The 13,202-nt window shown below is 42.8% G+C and overlaps 1 protein-coding gene across 1 annotated transcript in view; it reads right to left on the bottom strand.

The window, feature by feature from the left end:
- Window positions 1–13,202, bottom strand: part of Eif4e3 (eukaryotic translation initiation factor 4E family member 3) — a gene marked incomplete at its 5' end in the record, with an annotated part of 166,141 nt that overhangs the window by 60,692 nt on the left and 92,247 nt on the right.

Raw genomic sequence — 13,202 nt, 5'->3', positions numbered from 1 at the left:
GCAGAACACAGCAAAAGCAACAACCACACACCAGGGTGGAATGGGGGAGGAATGGCCTCAAGCACTCTTTTCCTCTCCCTACATATGCAAACTATCCACCCCAGGGCGGGTGCAGCTCTCACACCCTTAATCAAACTTTAAAAGCCTGCCCCGTGACTGCATGAGGCTTTGGGGGGACACCCAGACACAAACCATAACACTTAGTTTCCCATGTGTTATGTACCACACTCACATCTGGTGTCACCAGCTCCTGCCCAGCTCCAAATAACCTCCTTCTACCACCTCAAACTCACGAGCAACAACCTTTCTAAGGATACTCCTGCAAGCAAAGGCAGGTGTTTTCCAGAATAAACTACTACTGCTTATTTTACTATGTTAAGTATTTCCTAGCCACTTAACCTGTGTAAAACTAGCTTTACTGATTCTTTTTTTCCTTCGTTTTTTGAGGTATAGGATTGAACCTAAAGTCTTTGCACTGAGATACATCTTCAGCTTATTTTATTTTATTGATTAATTTAATTTAATTTTTTGGAGACATGGTCTTGCTAAATTCTAAATTTCCTAGGTTGAATTTGAACTTGCAATCCTCCTGCCTCTGTTTCCCAAAGTGCTAGGATTACAGGCATGTGCTACCACACACAGCTTCCTATCTTTTTTTAAATGTGACTCTGACAGTTTTTCTCTGTTGTGACCCTCACTTACTTGCTGCACAAGCCCTGTAGTTTTCAGTATCCTGAGATTTTAGGATCATGGTCTTTTGGAGAAACACCTATGGCTGTATTTCTACTGGACAGAGCTACACTACAAAGCCTGAGTTCCCTGAGCAAATTGTGGCATCTCAATCTCACTCTTTAGCTGCCTGCTTCAAAGGCTGCTAGGTCTTTCTTTAAAATGATCTTTAAAAAGAAAAGAATAAAGGTATATTTCTAAGTTACGGAGAGGCTACATGCCATATAATCTATATGATCTCTGGGATTTAATAATGTTACCGTGAACACGGTAGTAAGCCTGGAGACAAGTGTTAGGCATTTATGGTCAGGGCCAGGGAAGTGAAATAGACAAGAAGTCTCAGTGCTTTGAGCAAAACTGGCTTTGTTTATGGGGAAGATGGACAGTATGACATTTAAGAAGGCTCTTCCTTCTAATCCCATGGGCTACAATTACTAACAGCGCTGGAGCAGGGCAGGAGCCTGGGATTCCTGTTTTGGAGATTCTGATGCTGTTTTCCTTTTCAAGTCAAGCTTCCTCCCGGAGCTGTCAGCCTGGACCCTGGGGGCTTGAGTGGAAAACCGTGTAGAATGTGGACTCACTTAAACATAGACACTTCCTTAAAAGCATTTGGTTCGATGTGAATGTAAGTCATTTTGATTACTCAATTTCTCTATTTATTAGGAATGATAAACCAAAGTACTTGAAAATAATTTCAGTGGCGATGAACTGTGGCACTCGATCGATGGGGGACATGGCAGTCAATTACCCTTTCACTTTATTTTGGTCCTCGGCAATCAGTTTGGATCAATACTCTCAATCTCGATTGATAGCAGAGCGCAAATCACAAATAATTTTTATAAGTGGGCTGTCACAGTGTGTGCACGCAGCTCCAACAGGTCCCAGGCCATCCCCTGCACTTCCACACGGGCAATTGGGACCCGGTGTGAGACGCTGCGGTAATAGTGCCAGTGTGAATAGCTGCAAACAGGCAGTTGGGCCTGAGTGGATGTTTGGTGTCACAATTGTCTCATTATAGCCCAGTCTGTTGTTTTCAGTATTTTGCTGGCTGAAATCATCTTGTGACAGAAACTTGGTGAAATCAAGTCATTGATGGAAAGAAATAGAAAGTAAAACAAAAACTCCACAAGGATAAATAAGGGAAGAACTGTAACTTGGTAAAGGAGACCTATTCATTCTGAACATGCTTTAAAAATGGGGGAAGTCATTTTCTGAAAGGGGCAGACACGTAGAGACTTACTTAACTCATCCTCCCCATATCTTCTTTGGGGAAGAAGAAGACCTTGGGCAGACAGATTCCTGAATTGCAAGTATATGTCCCCACCCCTAGGGCAAAGCACATTCCTACTCACCTGTGCAAGGTGAAGAGAACAGTCATGAGATAACCAGGTTAGATTAGGCTGCTGTTTTGCAAACTGTGTTCCCTGGGGTACTCCGCACTTAGAGAAAGAGGGTAGAGGCCTGAAGAAAGGAGGAAGGAAGGAAAGGGTAGGGTGAAGGCCAAGATGCTCCTTGTTCGATGTAAACAAGAGCTGCTCTGCTTGTTTATTTTTGTTTGGTACACTTGGCCTTCTGCACAATTTTGTTTGAGAGAGCAGCCTAATTAGTGTCTAAGAGGCTGCAGGCTGGACCTGGACTGCTTAATTGTGTAGCCTGACTTCCACTTTCCAGCTGGGTGACCTTGGGCAAGTTACTGAACCCCCTGGTGCCTCAGTTTCCACAAATGAGATACCGACAGAACCTACTCTAATAGGGTGCTTCTGAAGACTTTATAAATACACAAATATTTGGAATTCACTTGGAACAGTGCCTAGGATAGGAGCAGTACTATACTGAAAGATTTGTTACATAAATAAAGTTGTATATTTCCTTTTTTAAAGTTTTTAAAAACTAAAGTAGGGGGTCTCTGAATTTTTAAGACCTCACATCCTTATCAGAAAAGAAATTCTGAACATGTATTCCCCATGTGTGCACATTTATGTGAACACATATGCTACCATTCTAGTATATCATTTTGTGTCTTAAGGCACACAAACAATTCCATGGTAGACATGAATAGGGAATGAAGTTAGACCAATTGCTAGATTCTTCCTTGGGACCTGGGCTCCAGGAACTCAGCACCTGAAGGTTGTCTTGGGCCTCCGGAAACAGTACCCAATCAAGCCCTAGCTAGGCATAACTAGAAGACTGCCAAGCCAATGCAAAGAGACCCAGGACTATCTCCATTTCCATTCAAGATGTAATGCTTTGGACATCCACAAGCATAAAGTAAGCACCTACTGTATGCCTCAGGGCCAGGAAAAAAATAGATGAAATCTATCAACGTAAAGAACAGCCGGAAGCTATCATGAGCAACAAATACTAAAGGCCTGACCACAGCCTCACTCCAGATCCCCAAGACAGTCTCTTCCAGACAGCAATGTCACAAGGGAAAGAGAGGATGTGTAGGAAGACAGGAATGGGCTTTTATGTGAGAAATAACAGATTTAAAGCAATCTAAAAGAAATCCAGGCTGGGAGACCAGGCCTTGTGTCCATGCTCGGTAGAGTCACCAGACCTGACAGAGAGCCCTGGGATTCCCACACTTGGGCTTGCTTGCTTGCTTGCTTGCTTTTTTGTGTGGTCTTTTTGAGACAGGGTTTCGCTATGCAGTTCAGGCTGGCCTTGAGCTCACTTTGTAGCCTGAGCTGGTCTCACTCACAATGATCCTCCTGCCTCAGCCTCCCAAGTGCTGGGATTACAGGTGTGTACCACCACACCCAGAAATTGGACTTTCTTGTCATGGGTAGGTTCAGCTGCAGCCAGCTTGGGGCACATGAATTCTCTGAAATTAATGTAAGATCAGAAAAGTCTCATTGGAAACCTGCCATGTGCCACAAAGGAGGGAAGAGGAGATCCAGCAATTATTGACGATGCTTCCCACAGAAATGAAACATTTCTTTTAAATTATGACAAATATTCAAGCCACTCTCCTCTACATATGTTCTTACAAGCTAATGTTTCTCTCAGGAAGTAGCAGAGCTGAGTATATTTGCTGTAGTATAAATTTTATGGGCTATTGGCTCAGCTCTCACCTATCCTGCACCTGCCCACCTCATCTAGAGTGATGTCCAGGCAGCCATGTTGCTCTATACCCTCTGTACCCTTCTGTACCCTTAGTCATTAGATAGCTCATGACTAAAGGGACGCATAGTGTGCCTTCGGTGAGGCATCCTCTGCAACTTCTCTGCGCCCAGATTCAGAGAAACCCTTGTACTTCCTGTCTCACTGTCAGTCCTAGAAATTCCATTGTGAACTCAATACATCGACTGTTGATTTTTCTATTTATGCCATCTATTCCCCTGACACTTTTATTTCATTCTTCATATCTGGCAAGGGAAAAGGGAGCTCGGGGAAGGTGCATTTCCCCTTTAAATACCAGGAAAGTTATGAATATATCTTTCCCAAACTGCCAAAATAATTGTTTCATTTACAGAACTGAAATTCTCCAGGGAGCGTCCCAGTGATGTTCTAAATTGCTAACATCAGATATGCAGAAAACAAATATGGAGCAATCCATATGCTCCCAATCCCGATTTTAGCATCTCAGCTCAACAAAAACTTACATTTCAATCACTTAAGTCAGTTTTGTATTATGAGGATGTGCAGGATTAGGGCTGGACCGAAGCCATGGCCGGGAACCTTCTGCAGAGGAGGGTTCTGTCTACACAGCCTGAGGCCCTGGTATAAGCTGCCACTTAGAGAGTTCATTTTAAATTAACACTTACAGGCTGCAGATCTCCAGCCCAAGGGGAAACCTGAGAAGGCACCACTTGGTGATTGCAGAAGGGGAAGTTGCCAAATTTTTCCCTCTTCTGTTTTATTACTACTCAGAAAGTCTTGTTACTTGGAGCGGGTGGGTAGCGTTGCGGCCTGGCCGAGAGCTTCCCACTTCTCAGGCTCCATTATGAAAACAGTGTGTGAGAGCAGGAAGGGCAGGTCAGGAGCTGGGCACGATGCAGATGACAACCAGCATTTACGTGACACACGACGTCTGGGCACTGTTCTCAGCATCTTGGGTGTGTAAACTCATTTGATCTTCAAAATGATCCTACCACTAGGTATCATTACTACCCCCACTTTACAGATGCGGGAACTAAGGCTGAGGAAGATGAGGGAACATATGCAGTAGGTGTAGCAAAACAACTGTTGCTTTTCTTGCCGGAAACCATCCCCCTTCTTCTGCTAATAATGGCTCAGTTTTCTTTAGGAGAACTCCCTTCCCCTCTGCACATTGCTTTGACGGGACAAGGGTCCTCTTGGACAAAAAGTTTCTATCTGATTCAGTGTTTTGGAGGGTGTGAGGGCAGACACTGTTTTTTTTTTTGTTTTTTTTTTTTTTTTACTCCTAAAACCTAGCACTGGGCACAATATAGGAGCTTAGTAAATATCTGAAGGACAGACAAATGAACATAGCATACCAGGTGTGATAGACTGAGGTCATGTTGTCTACTAGGTATGTGCTCAGGAGGTGTCCTGATTGGCCAAGCATGGGTCATGTGCTTAACCTAGACCAATCATGAACTCTTTTGGGATATGAATGGAATGAAAAGGGTACATAAGTTTTCTACAGCCGATGTAGTCTTGTCATTATGCTGCCTCTGTCCTGGACCTTGTTTCCAGAACTTCCTTGGCCCAGATGCTCACCTTTTCCTTCACTTAGCTGAGCTGTCCCTCTTCTCACGCATACATTCCCCTTCTTGCCTAATTGTGCCAGAACTGGTTTCTGTTGCCTGCAACCAAGTCATGCTTCTTTCTAACTGGAATATTTGTACCATTCATGACATGGCTATTCCCGGAAATTTTAATTAGAGGGGCACAAAGCAGCACTAAAGCCCAGGGTCTAAAACTAGGCATCACCACTTGCATGGAGTATTCATTTATCAAAGCAAATTAATACAGATTATTCACTGAGTGCTTCCAAGAGCCTGAGGGTCTGAGCTCCTTTCCTTAGATCAGTGATGGCAAACCCTTTAGAGCTTTCAATGACACAGGCAGCCCGCTGTGGCACGCATGACATAGGTTTCCCACCACTGCCATAGGTATTCCTTTTTAGTCATCATAGTAGAATAACATAGACATTATTGTGCCCACTTTACAGATGGGAAAACTAAGGCTCAAGGAGGTTAAATAATTTATCCAGGCATACAAACACTGTGAGTAGCATAGTTGGGGTTGAAATCATGTCTTCCTGAGAATAAAGCAAGTGCTCTCCATTGCATCACACAGCCCTAAGGGACCCGGGAGCTCAGCTCACTGGGTTGAGAAATCCAGGTATGAGGTCTTAGACAAAAGGACAGAGAAGTACTCAATGGAGGCTGAGTTCATTGTGGGCTTAACTAGCTCTAGGCCTGGGTACAGCAGACCAAGGAAGTCATTGTGGACTACACAATTCAATGCTTTTTTCCTATTATATAGAATATTGCTATATTTAAGGGAAATCGTATCTGAGTAAATATGGGCTCTAGGGATTGGCTGAACCTGTCATATTTCCCTTGCTTCAATGCTCCAAGCACCCCAAATCCCCAGCCATCACGGCCTATCGTACACACAATCTGTCATGCATACGGTCTGTCATGTACATGGTCTGTGACACTTCTGCGAACTCTGTCCGAAGGACAGCTCTCTCAAGTTCCACACGCCACAAGAGTCCATTCACACTCCACTAAAAACTCACTACAATTCATCAAGACCAGTGTAAAATGCTTAAGTCAAAAGCAGAGCATGACATCTCACGGCCCAGTAGAATCTTTCTTCCTTGACGCTGTGAATTGTCGACGTCTGCCCTTCGCATCCATTTCATATTTGATTTCCTTTTGAATAAACCCCTCCTGGTGCTTGGTTCATATGGCTGAGAAAGACTGACCTTAGTTCCTCTTCTTCTTTCCACGCAGTTGGGGCATCTGATTCAGGTCTGCCAAATAAGTCTGCCTTGTGGGCCCCCTAGCTACCGCTTTTTTTTGTTGTTGTTGTTTTTGGTTTTTTGTTTTTTTTTTTTTTTTTTTTTCCGGTACCAGGAATCAAACTCACGACCTTGCACTTGCCAGGCAGGCACTGTGCAGCTGAGCTAAATCCCTAGCCCCTAACCGCTTTTCATTCATATTTGGCACCCAAATGGTTTTATGTGACTCAAGTCCTAGGAATTTTTCTAGGCAAATGATAAATGAAATCCCCCTTCCCCTGGGATTTCCAACTGTCGGAAGACACACCCTAGAGCTACCTGTGAGTAAAGCTAACATGGGGGTGACAGAACTGCTGAGAAGTGAGGAGGAAAATGAAAACTCCTTGTACTATCTGAATCCCTGAATACAGCCACGCCTGAAGTCTATGACTTGGACTTTATAGAAACAAAGAAAGTCAAACGTTCCCATGTGTTCTTAAGCAAGTTGGGTTGCATCTGTAATTCTCCTAATGAAAAGGGAGCATTGACTCAACCAAGTTTTTTGGAAAGCATGTACCTACCCCAAATTTCTCCTATTGAATCCAAACCCTTAGTGCCCGAATATTAATTGGTCCAGAAATTAAAAAGCTTTAACATAAGAAAGGGAAAAACACAATTCATTCTCAAATAAGAATGTATTGGATAATTCTTTACAATAATCCCAACTAATGTACTAAAAATAATATACAGGAGGAAATAGCTATGTGTCTTGTACATTATGCAATATTTATTGAAAACCTACCAAGATCCCCCAGGCTTCTGGGGAGAAGATAGTAAACAGACCCAGAAAAAATAATTCCTGCCCTCATGGAATTTATATCTTAAGCAGATGAGAAAACAGCTAATAAACAAACATATAAATAAGTAAAGAGGACAAAGTGACAGAAAATGGCACAGGAGGTGATGCTAATGTAAGCAGACGGCCAGACTCTCTCTGATGGGGTGACTCTGATGCTGACCTAGCAGGGGACGAGTCTCCTAGGCAAAGGGAATAGCTAGATTAGAGGACCTGAGGCTGGCATGTGCGTGGCGTGCTCCAGGAACAGCACGCAGGCCGGTGTGGTTGGATCAGAATGAGTAAAGGAACAGGAATAGAAGGCAAGTACAAAAGGTAGCCAGAGCCAGGTCATCAGGGCCTTGCTGGGCCCAGGCGGACTTTGGGTTTGATTCTTCCGGGATGAGAAAGCACTGATAGGTATGAGGCAGAACTGCAAGATCAAGTTCACACGTTAGAGGATCACCTCTAGAGCTGAGAAGATCGACACAAAGAGAGCAGGAGACGCAGCAGCGAGATCTAGCACGAGGGTACAGCAGTCCAGGGAGAGGAGATGTAGCCCCAGGGGTTGAGGTAGAGACCAGAAGTAGGGGAATTCTGCATGCATTCTGAAGGTAGACTCACTTAGGTTTGCAGTTAGATGTTGAATATCAAAAAAGAAAAGAATCAAGGATGATGACAATGTCAAGATTTTAACTGGAGCCTATAAAGATGAACAAAGATGCCACTCACTGAAACATAGAAGATGGTAGGAAGAACAGGTCGGGGGTCAAGGGTTTAGTCTTGCAGGCCAGGGGTTATAGCTCAACAGCACAGTGCCTGCCTGGTAAGCGCAAGGTCCTGAGTTCAATTCCTGGTACAAAACAAACAAACAAACAAACAAAAAACCTAAAAAAAAAAAAAGAGTATAGTCTTAGACATCTACTTTGTGAAACTGTGGTAAAATTTATGAGGTAGGATCAAACAATATGGTGACTATGTAAATTTTTTTAAATTACTGTAAAAGATACACTGCTATTAATCCCTCATGAAAAGATTCCCCCTTGCTCCAAACATACTTATCCCATCATTCTTGCCATTTTGTAAAGCAGTTTTGGAAGTTCTCAATGTTGAGTGCCTTTAGTTATAGTGTGGTGGGTGCCTCAGTGTCGTGAACTGATTCAAAACATTTAGTTTCCATGGCCATTTTGACTCTGGGAAAGAGAGTCCAGTGGATAAGGACACATCGGGATGATTTTATCTGACACAAATGGCCATAAACATTTACAATCAATTCAGGATATCAGGAAAAACACTCATAAAAGATGACTTCCAGAACTGCTTCAGGATGGGGCAAGAAGAATTAAGTAAGTGTGTTCAAGGCGAGGGAGGGTATTTTGAGGAAGACTAGCAGCAATGTATCTTTTATGTAATAAATTTTATTTTTATTTAGACATTCACTATATTTTTATCATATCCCATATATAACATAAAATTTACCTTTAAGCCATTGTGAAGTGTACAAATGAGTGTACAAGTGAGTGGGATATTCATAGTATTGTGACCATCATCACCACCAAGTTCTCAAAGACAGATTTTTTTTTTTTTTTTTTTTTTTTGGTTTTTCTCCAGTACTGGGAACCGAACTCACGACCTTGCGCTTGCCAGGCAGGCGCTTTTGCCGCTGAGCTAAATCCCCAGCCCCTCAAAGACAGATTTTGTACCCATTGAACACTAATCCCCTGTTATTCTCTCTCCCTCCCGCCCCTGGTAATTTCTATTTTGCCATCTGTTGCTACTGGACATGCAAGTTTCAGATGCCTACCATACATCCAAGGGAAGTTACTGGAAGGCAGAACCACTGATTCTGGAGAAAAGGAACTGGAGAGACCAAAGCGGGAAGCATCAGTGTGTGAGGCAGTGTGTACACAATTCCTCCTGGTGGATGGAATGTCTGGCTTCTGCTTCTCTTTCTCCTGTGCAGCCCAGAAAATGAACATGGTACCAGACACAGTACCTTGCATAGAGCAACGCCCCAATACATATTTGTTCCATAGAGAAACTCAACACTTTGCCCTCTTGTTTGTGGGAAGAGCCATTCCCTGAATAAGAACTGTCAATAGTGTATACCTTTAAAATAAATAGCTCTCTTTCTTGACAATGAAAGTCTGAATAAATTTGAAAATGCACAGCGCTTCTTTTGCAATTTGCAGAGATAATGCCTGACTTGTGATCTCTTTGGATGATGATTGTGCCAAAATCCAGCACCACCTGACACCATGCCATGTTACATAAACAGAACGGGAATGACACGGCCAGATGCGGCATGTCACAGTGAGGATCAATCAGCCTGGAAAATAGGAGAAGAGGCTCTGTCTAAAACCGGGCGTTCAGAGTGTGCTTCGGAATTGCCAACTTCTATTCAAATTACTCTGGTGGCACTGGAAGAGAAATGTGGTTGTGCAAGGAGGTAAAGTTATGGCTACCAAGATGAGATTCAGACAGCAATTTATCTTCAGCCTGCAAATGTTTTTTACACAGAAAAGTCTTCAAGCGCTGGATCTTGATAATCTCAGTTGCAAGCAAGTATTTAGGATCTGCTGGTCCTAAGTGAGCAGCAATCCCCTGGCATATCTAATGCATAATTCAAGTGTACAGATAGGGAAATTTATCTCTAGGTGATAACACGGGAATCAGCATTTCCAGCCACCAGCCATAAATTTAGGGATATACACTTGGTAAAGAAAGACTTCAGTCTCTGTCTCAGCTGTGTATTACCTTCATTCCCTTTGCTGTCTCGGTCTTTTTGTCTCTCTGTCTCTGTCTTTGTCTGTCCCTCTCTCAATACTGAGGAATGAACACAGGACCTTCCTATTAAACTATTTTTCCAGCCATGTTTTACCTTGCTAAATTGCCCAGGCTGGACTTGAACTTGCTATCCTCCTGCCTCAGCCTCCAAGAATTCTGAGATTACAGGCATAGAATCTATTTCTTCTTTTTCTCCTTCTTCTTTTTTCTTTTGCAGTATTGGAGCTCAAAACTAGGGCCTTGTGCACGGTAGGCAAGTATTCTCTTGACATCTGCCCCCTCACTGCCTCTGTAATTAACCACAGGTTCTTTTTTTTTTTTTTTTTTTTGAGACAGGGTCTCACCATGTAGTTCAGACTAGACCAGCCTTAAACTTACTATGTAGCCCACACTGGTCTTGAACTTGCAGCGATCCTCCTGCCTCAGCCTCTCAAGTGCTGGGATTACAGATGTGTGCCACCAGGCCTGGCCCTAACCACAGGTTCCTAATCTACTAGGGCCACAGCTACCGCCTTAAAATCTAATTGATTCAGCCTTTGAATCATAAATGGAGGTTGTGAAACTTAAAGTAGCGAGATGCAAGATGGACAAATCCTCACAGACTCCACTTTCCACCTCGCACTGGGGAGTGAAACCTGTTCACGCTCCGGTCATGAGTGTTTCCTCCCACTCGTCACACCTTCCTAAGTCCACACCGGCTGTGTTGGTGGCTGGTAAAGTATCTATTTACATTTGAACTTAATAATAGCTGAAGAAACCAAAGACTTTCTGAAAGGCATGTAAGAATTTCCAAGTACTTGGAAACTGAACTTTGAAAGCTAGGATATATCTGACTACTTAAAAAACTTACCTATTCAATTAAAAGACTTAATCCAATTCAAATGTAGAGGGGAAGATGAACTCACCTCCTCCCCAGTATGTCACCATGTTCAGAACTTCCTCCCTAAATCAGAAGATGGCAGAACCAGTGTTTCTCTATACTTTTCTTTTTTAATAGTGGCAAATCTATCCAGACTAGATTCCATGAAATATTTTACCCTCATGCTATTCTGAGTCACCATCTACCTCTAGATATTAATTTATTGGGATATGTGGGCCCCCACCTGTCTCCAATAATAATAGAAAAAGATCATTTTTATTGCTATTGCATCATGAAAATACTTACAGACAAAATTAAATGCTAAAATTCTTGCTTCTGAATGTTGGCAAAACATGGGATTTTTCTTTCTAATGATAGTCAATGAAGAAAACTAACATGTCCCTGGTGATGTACCAATAGCATTTTCTAACAAATTCCATTGCAAAACTGAAAGCCAGAAATCTTTTCCAACAGACAGAATAATTTCACTTGCCCTGAGGTTTTTGAATGACCCATATATTTGATGTAAAGCTATATTTCAGTAATGTGTCCAATTTTTAAAACAATTTTTAAGTTATCATGGCCCTATTAAGCACCGCTGATGGCCACTATTAGTGGAAAATTTAACCTTGATGTTTCCCACTACCGTGGCTTGGCGTATGTCACAATCCATTATCAATTGGTGACTCTCAGCCATACAAGGTATTTTTATTTAACCAAATCAAACAGCTTTTTAGTGTTTGCTCAGGAAATAATTAATGCAATAAGAAGGCTTTAAATATATTTTAAGGCCATGAACTCTCCCTCTTCCATTTTATTATTGGAAGTACATAGAAGACACAGCATGTTCTAGGAAGTCCAAATGGAGATGATTTAAAATATCTACGTTGCATGTCACTATTCATGAATTGTTCAAACTTTAGCAACTGCATCTTAGCCTCTGGGCATTCGAGTGAGGCTTTGGCATAGATAAAAAGGAAGAACATATTTCCTTCCAGGAGATAGGAGATGGTTTTGACAAGTAGTCCGGTTATCTACGATACCACGCACAAATGGGAAATTATGGTCATTAACATTGAAAACATGGTAGGTTAGGGTAATTGATAGCCTTAAAAGCTTGGTAATAAGATCGCTTTAATTTGGAAGGTAATGAGGAACTATAGGACAACCATGTAAACAACACAGTCTTTGCTGGCTTTTAGGATCTCTAATCTCTTACTGTATGGGGTACACCAGAGAGACAAGAGCTTGAAAGAGAAGCCAGTGGGAACAAGAGTGAGTAAGCATTGTCACCAGGGAGAAAAGAATCATGAGGGTGATGGACCCTACTAGCCTGGGGACAGACGGGACAAGGAGAACGGCAGGTCACAGGTGTCTGGCTTTGGTTTACTGCAGGAAGAAGGAAGTAGGAAGAAGAGCTAGTGTGGATGAGAGAGGCACGGCAGGGCTCTAACTTTGGGAAGCTGACTTTGAGGAAGCCAAGGAATATCCAACTGGAAGCTGGAGTCTTGTCTCTGAGGATAAAACACATCCAGGAAAATCTAGACTGCAGAATGGCCAAGATGGATGTGGGAGAGATCACAGAAGCAGAGTGTTGAGAAGAAGAAAGCTGAGGCCAGAACTTTGCAGGAGGAAAATGGGGAGCACGGAGTGTCATGGACACAGGGGAAGGAGCGGTGCAAATGACGCAGGTTAATTCAAGAAGAAGATGCAGAAAGCGTCCACTGAGTGTATTATCAGCAGCTTGACTTACTTCTGTTGGGTCAGACTAAAAGTGAATGAGAGAGCACATCGTTACTTGTGCCTCTTCAGAGAGGACCAGGTGACAGGAAGAAGGCAGGAGCGACGCATGAGGGCCCCCTGGGACTGCAGATATTACCAGGAAGGAACAGAAGAACAGGCGCCCTCCACGGTCTGGGTGGTAAGGTGACTTTACTCTATCCAGTGCACAGCTGGAACACCTGGCCATGGACGCTTAGCATAAGAACAGTACCATCAGAACCAGAATGGAAATGATAAAAATTATTAAAAACAAGGCCAAAACTGTGTGGGGGTAGCTGAGGAGGATGAGG

This window comes from Chinchilla lanigera, unplaced genomic scaffold, assembly GCF_000276665.1.
Source record: "Chinchilla lanigera isolate Chin_1 unplaced genomic scaffold, ChiLan1.0 scaffold00020, whole genome shotgun sequence".
NCBI classification, from domain to species: Eukaryota; Metazoa; Chordata; class Mammalia; order Rodentia; family Chinchillidae; genus Chinchilla; species Chinchilla lanigera.
The sequence above is the reverse complement of the archived record's forward strand: the minus strand, read 5'-3'. Positions and strand labels throughout refer to the sequence as shown.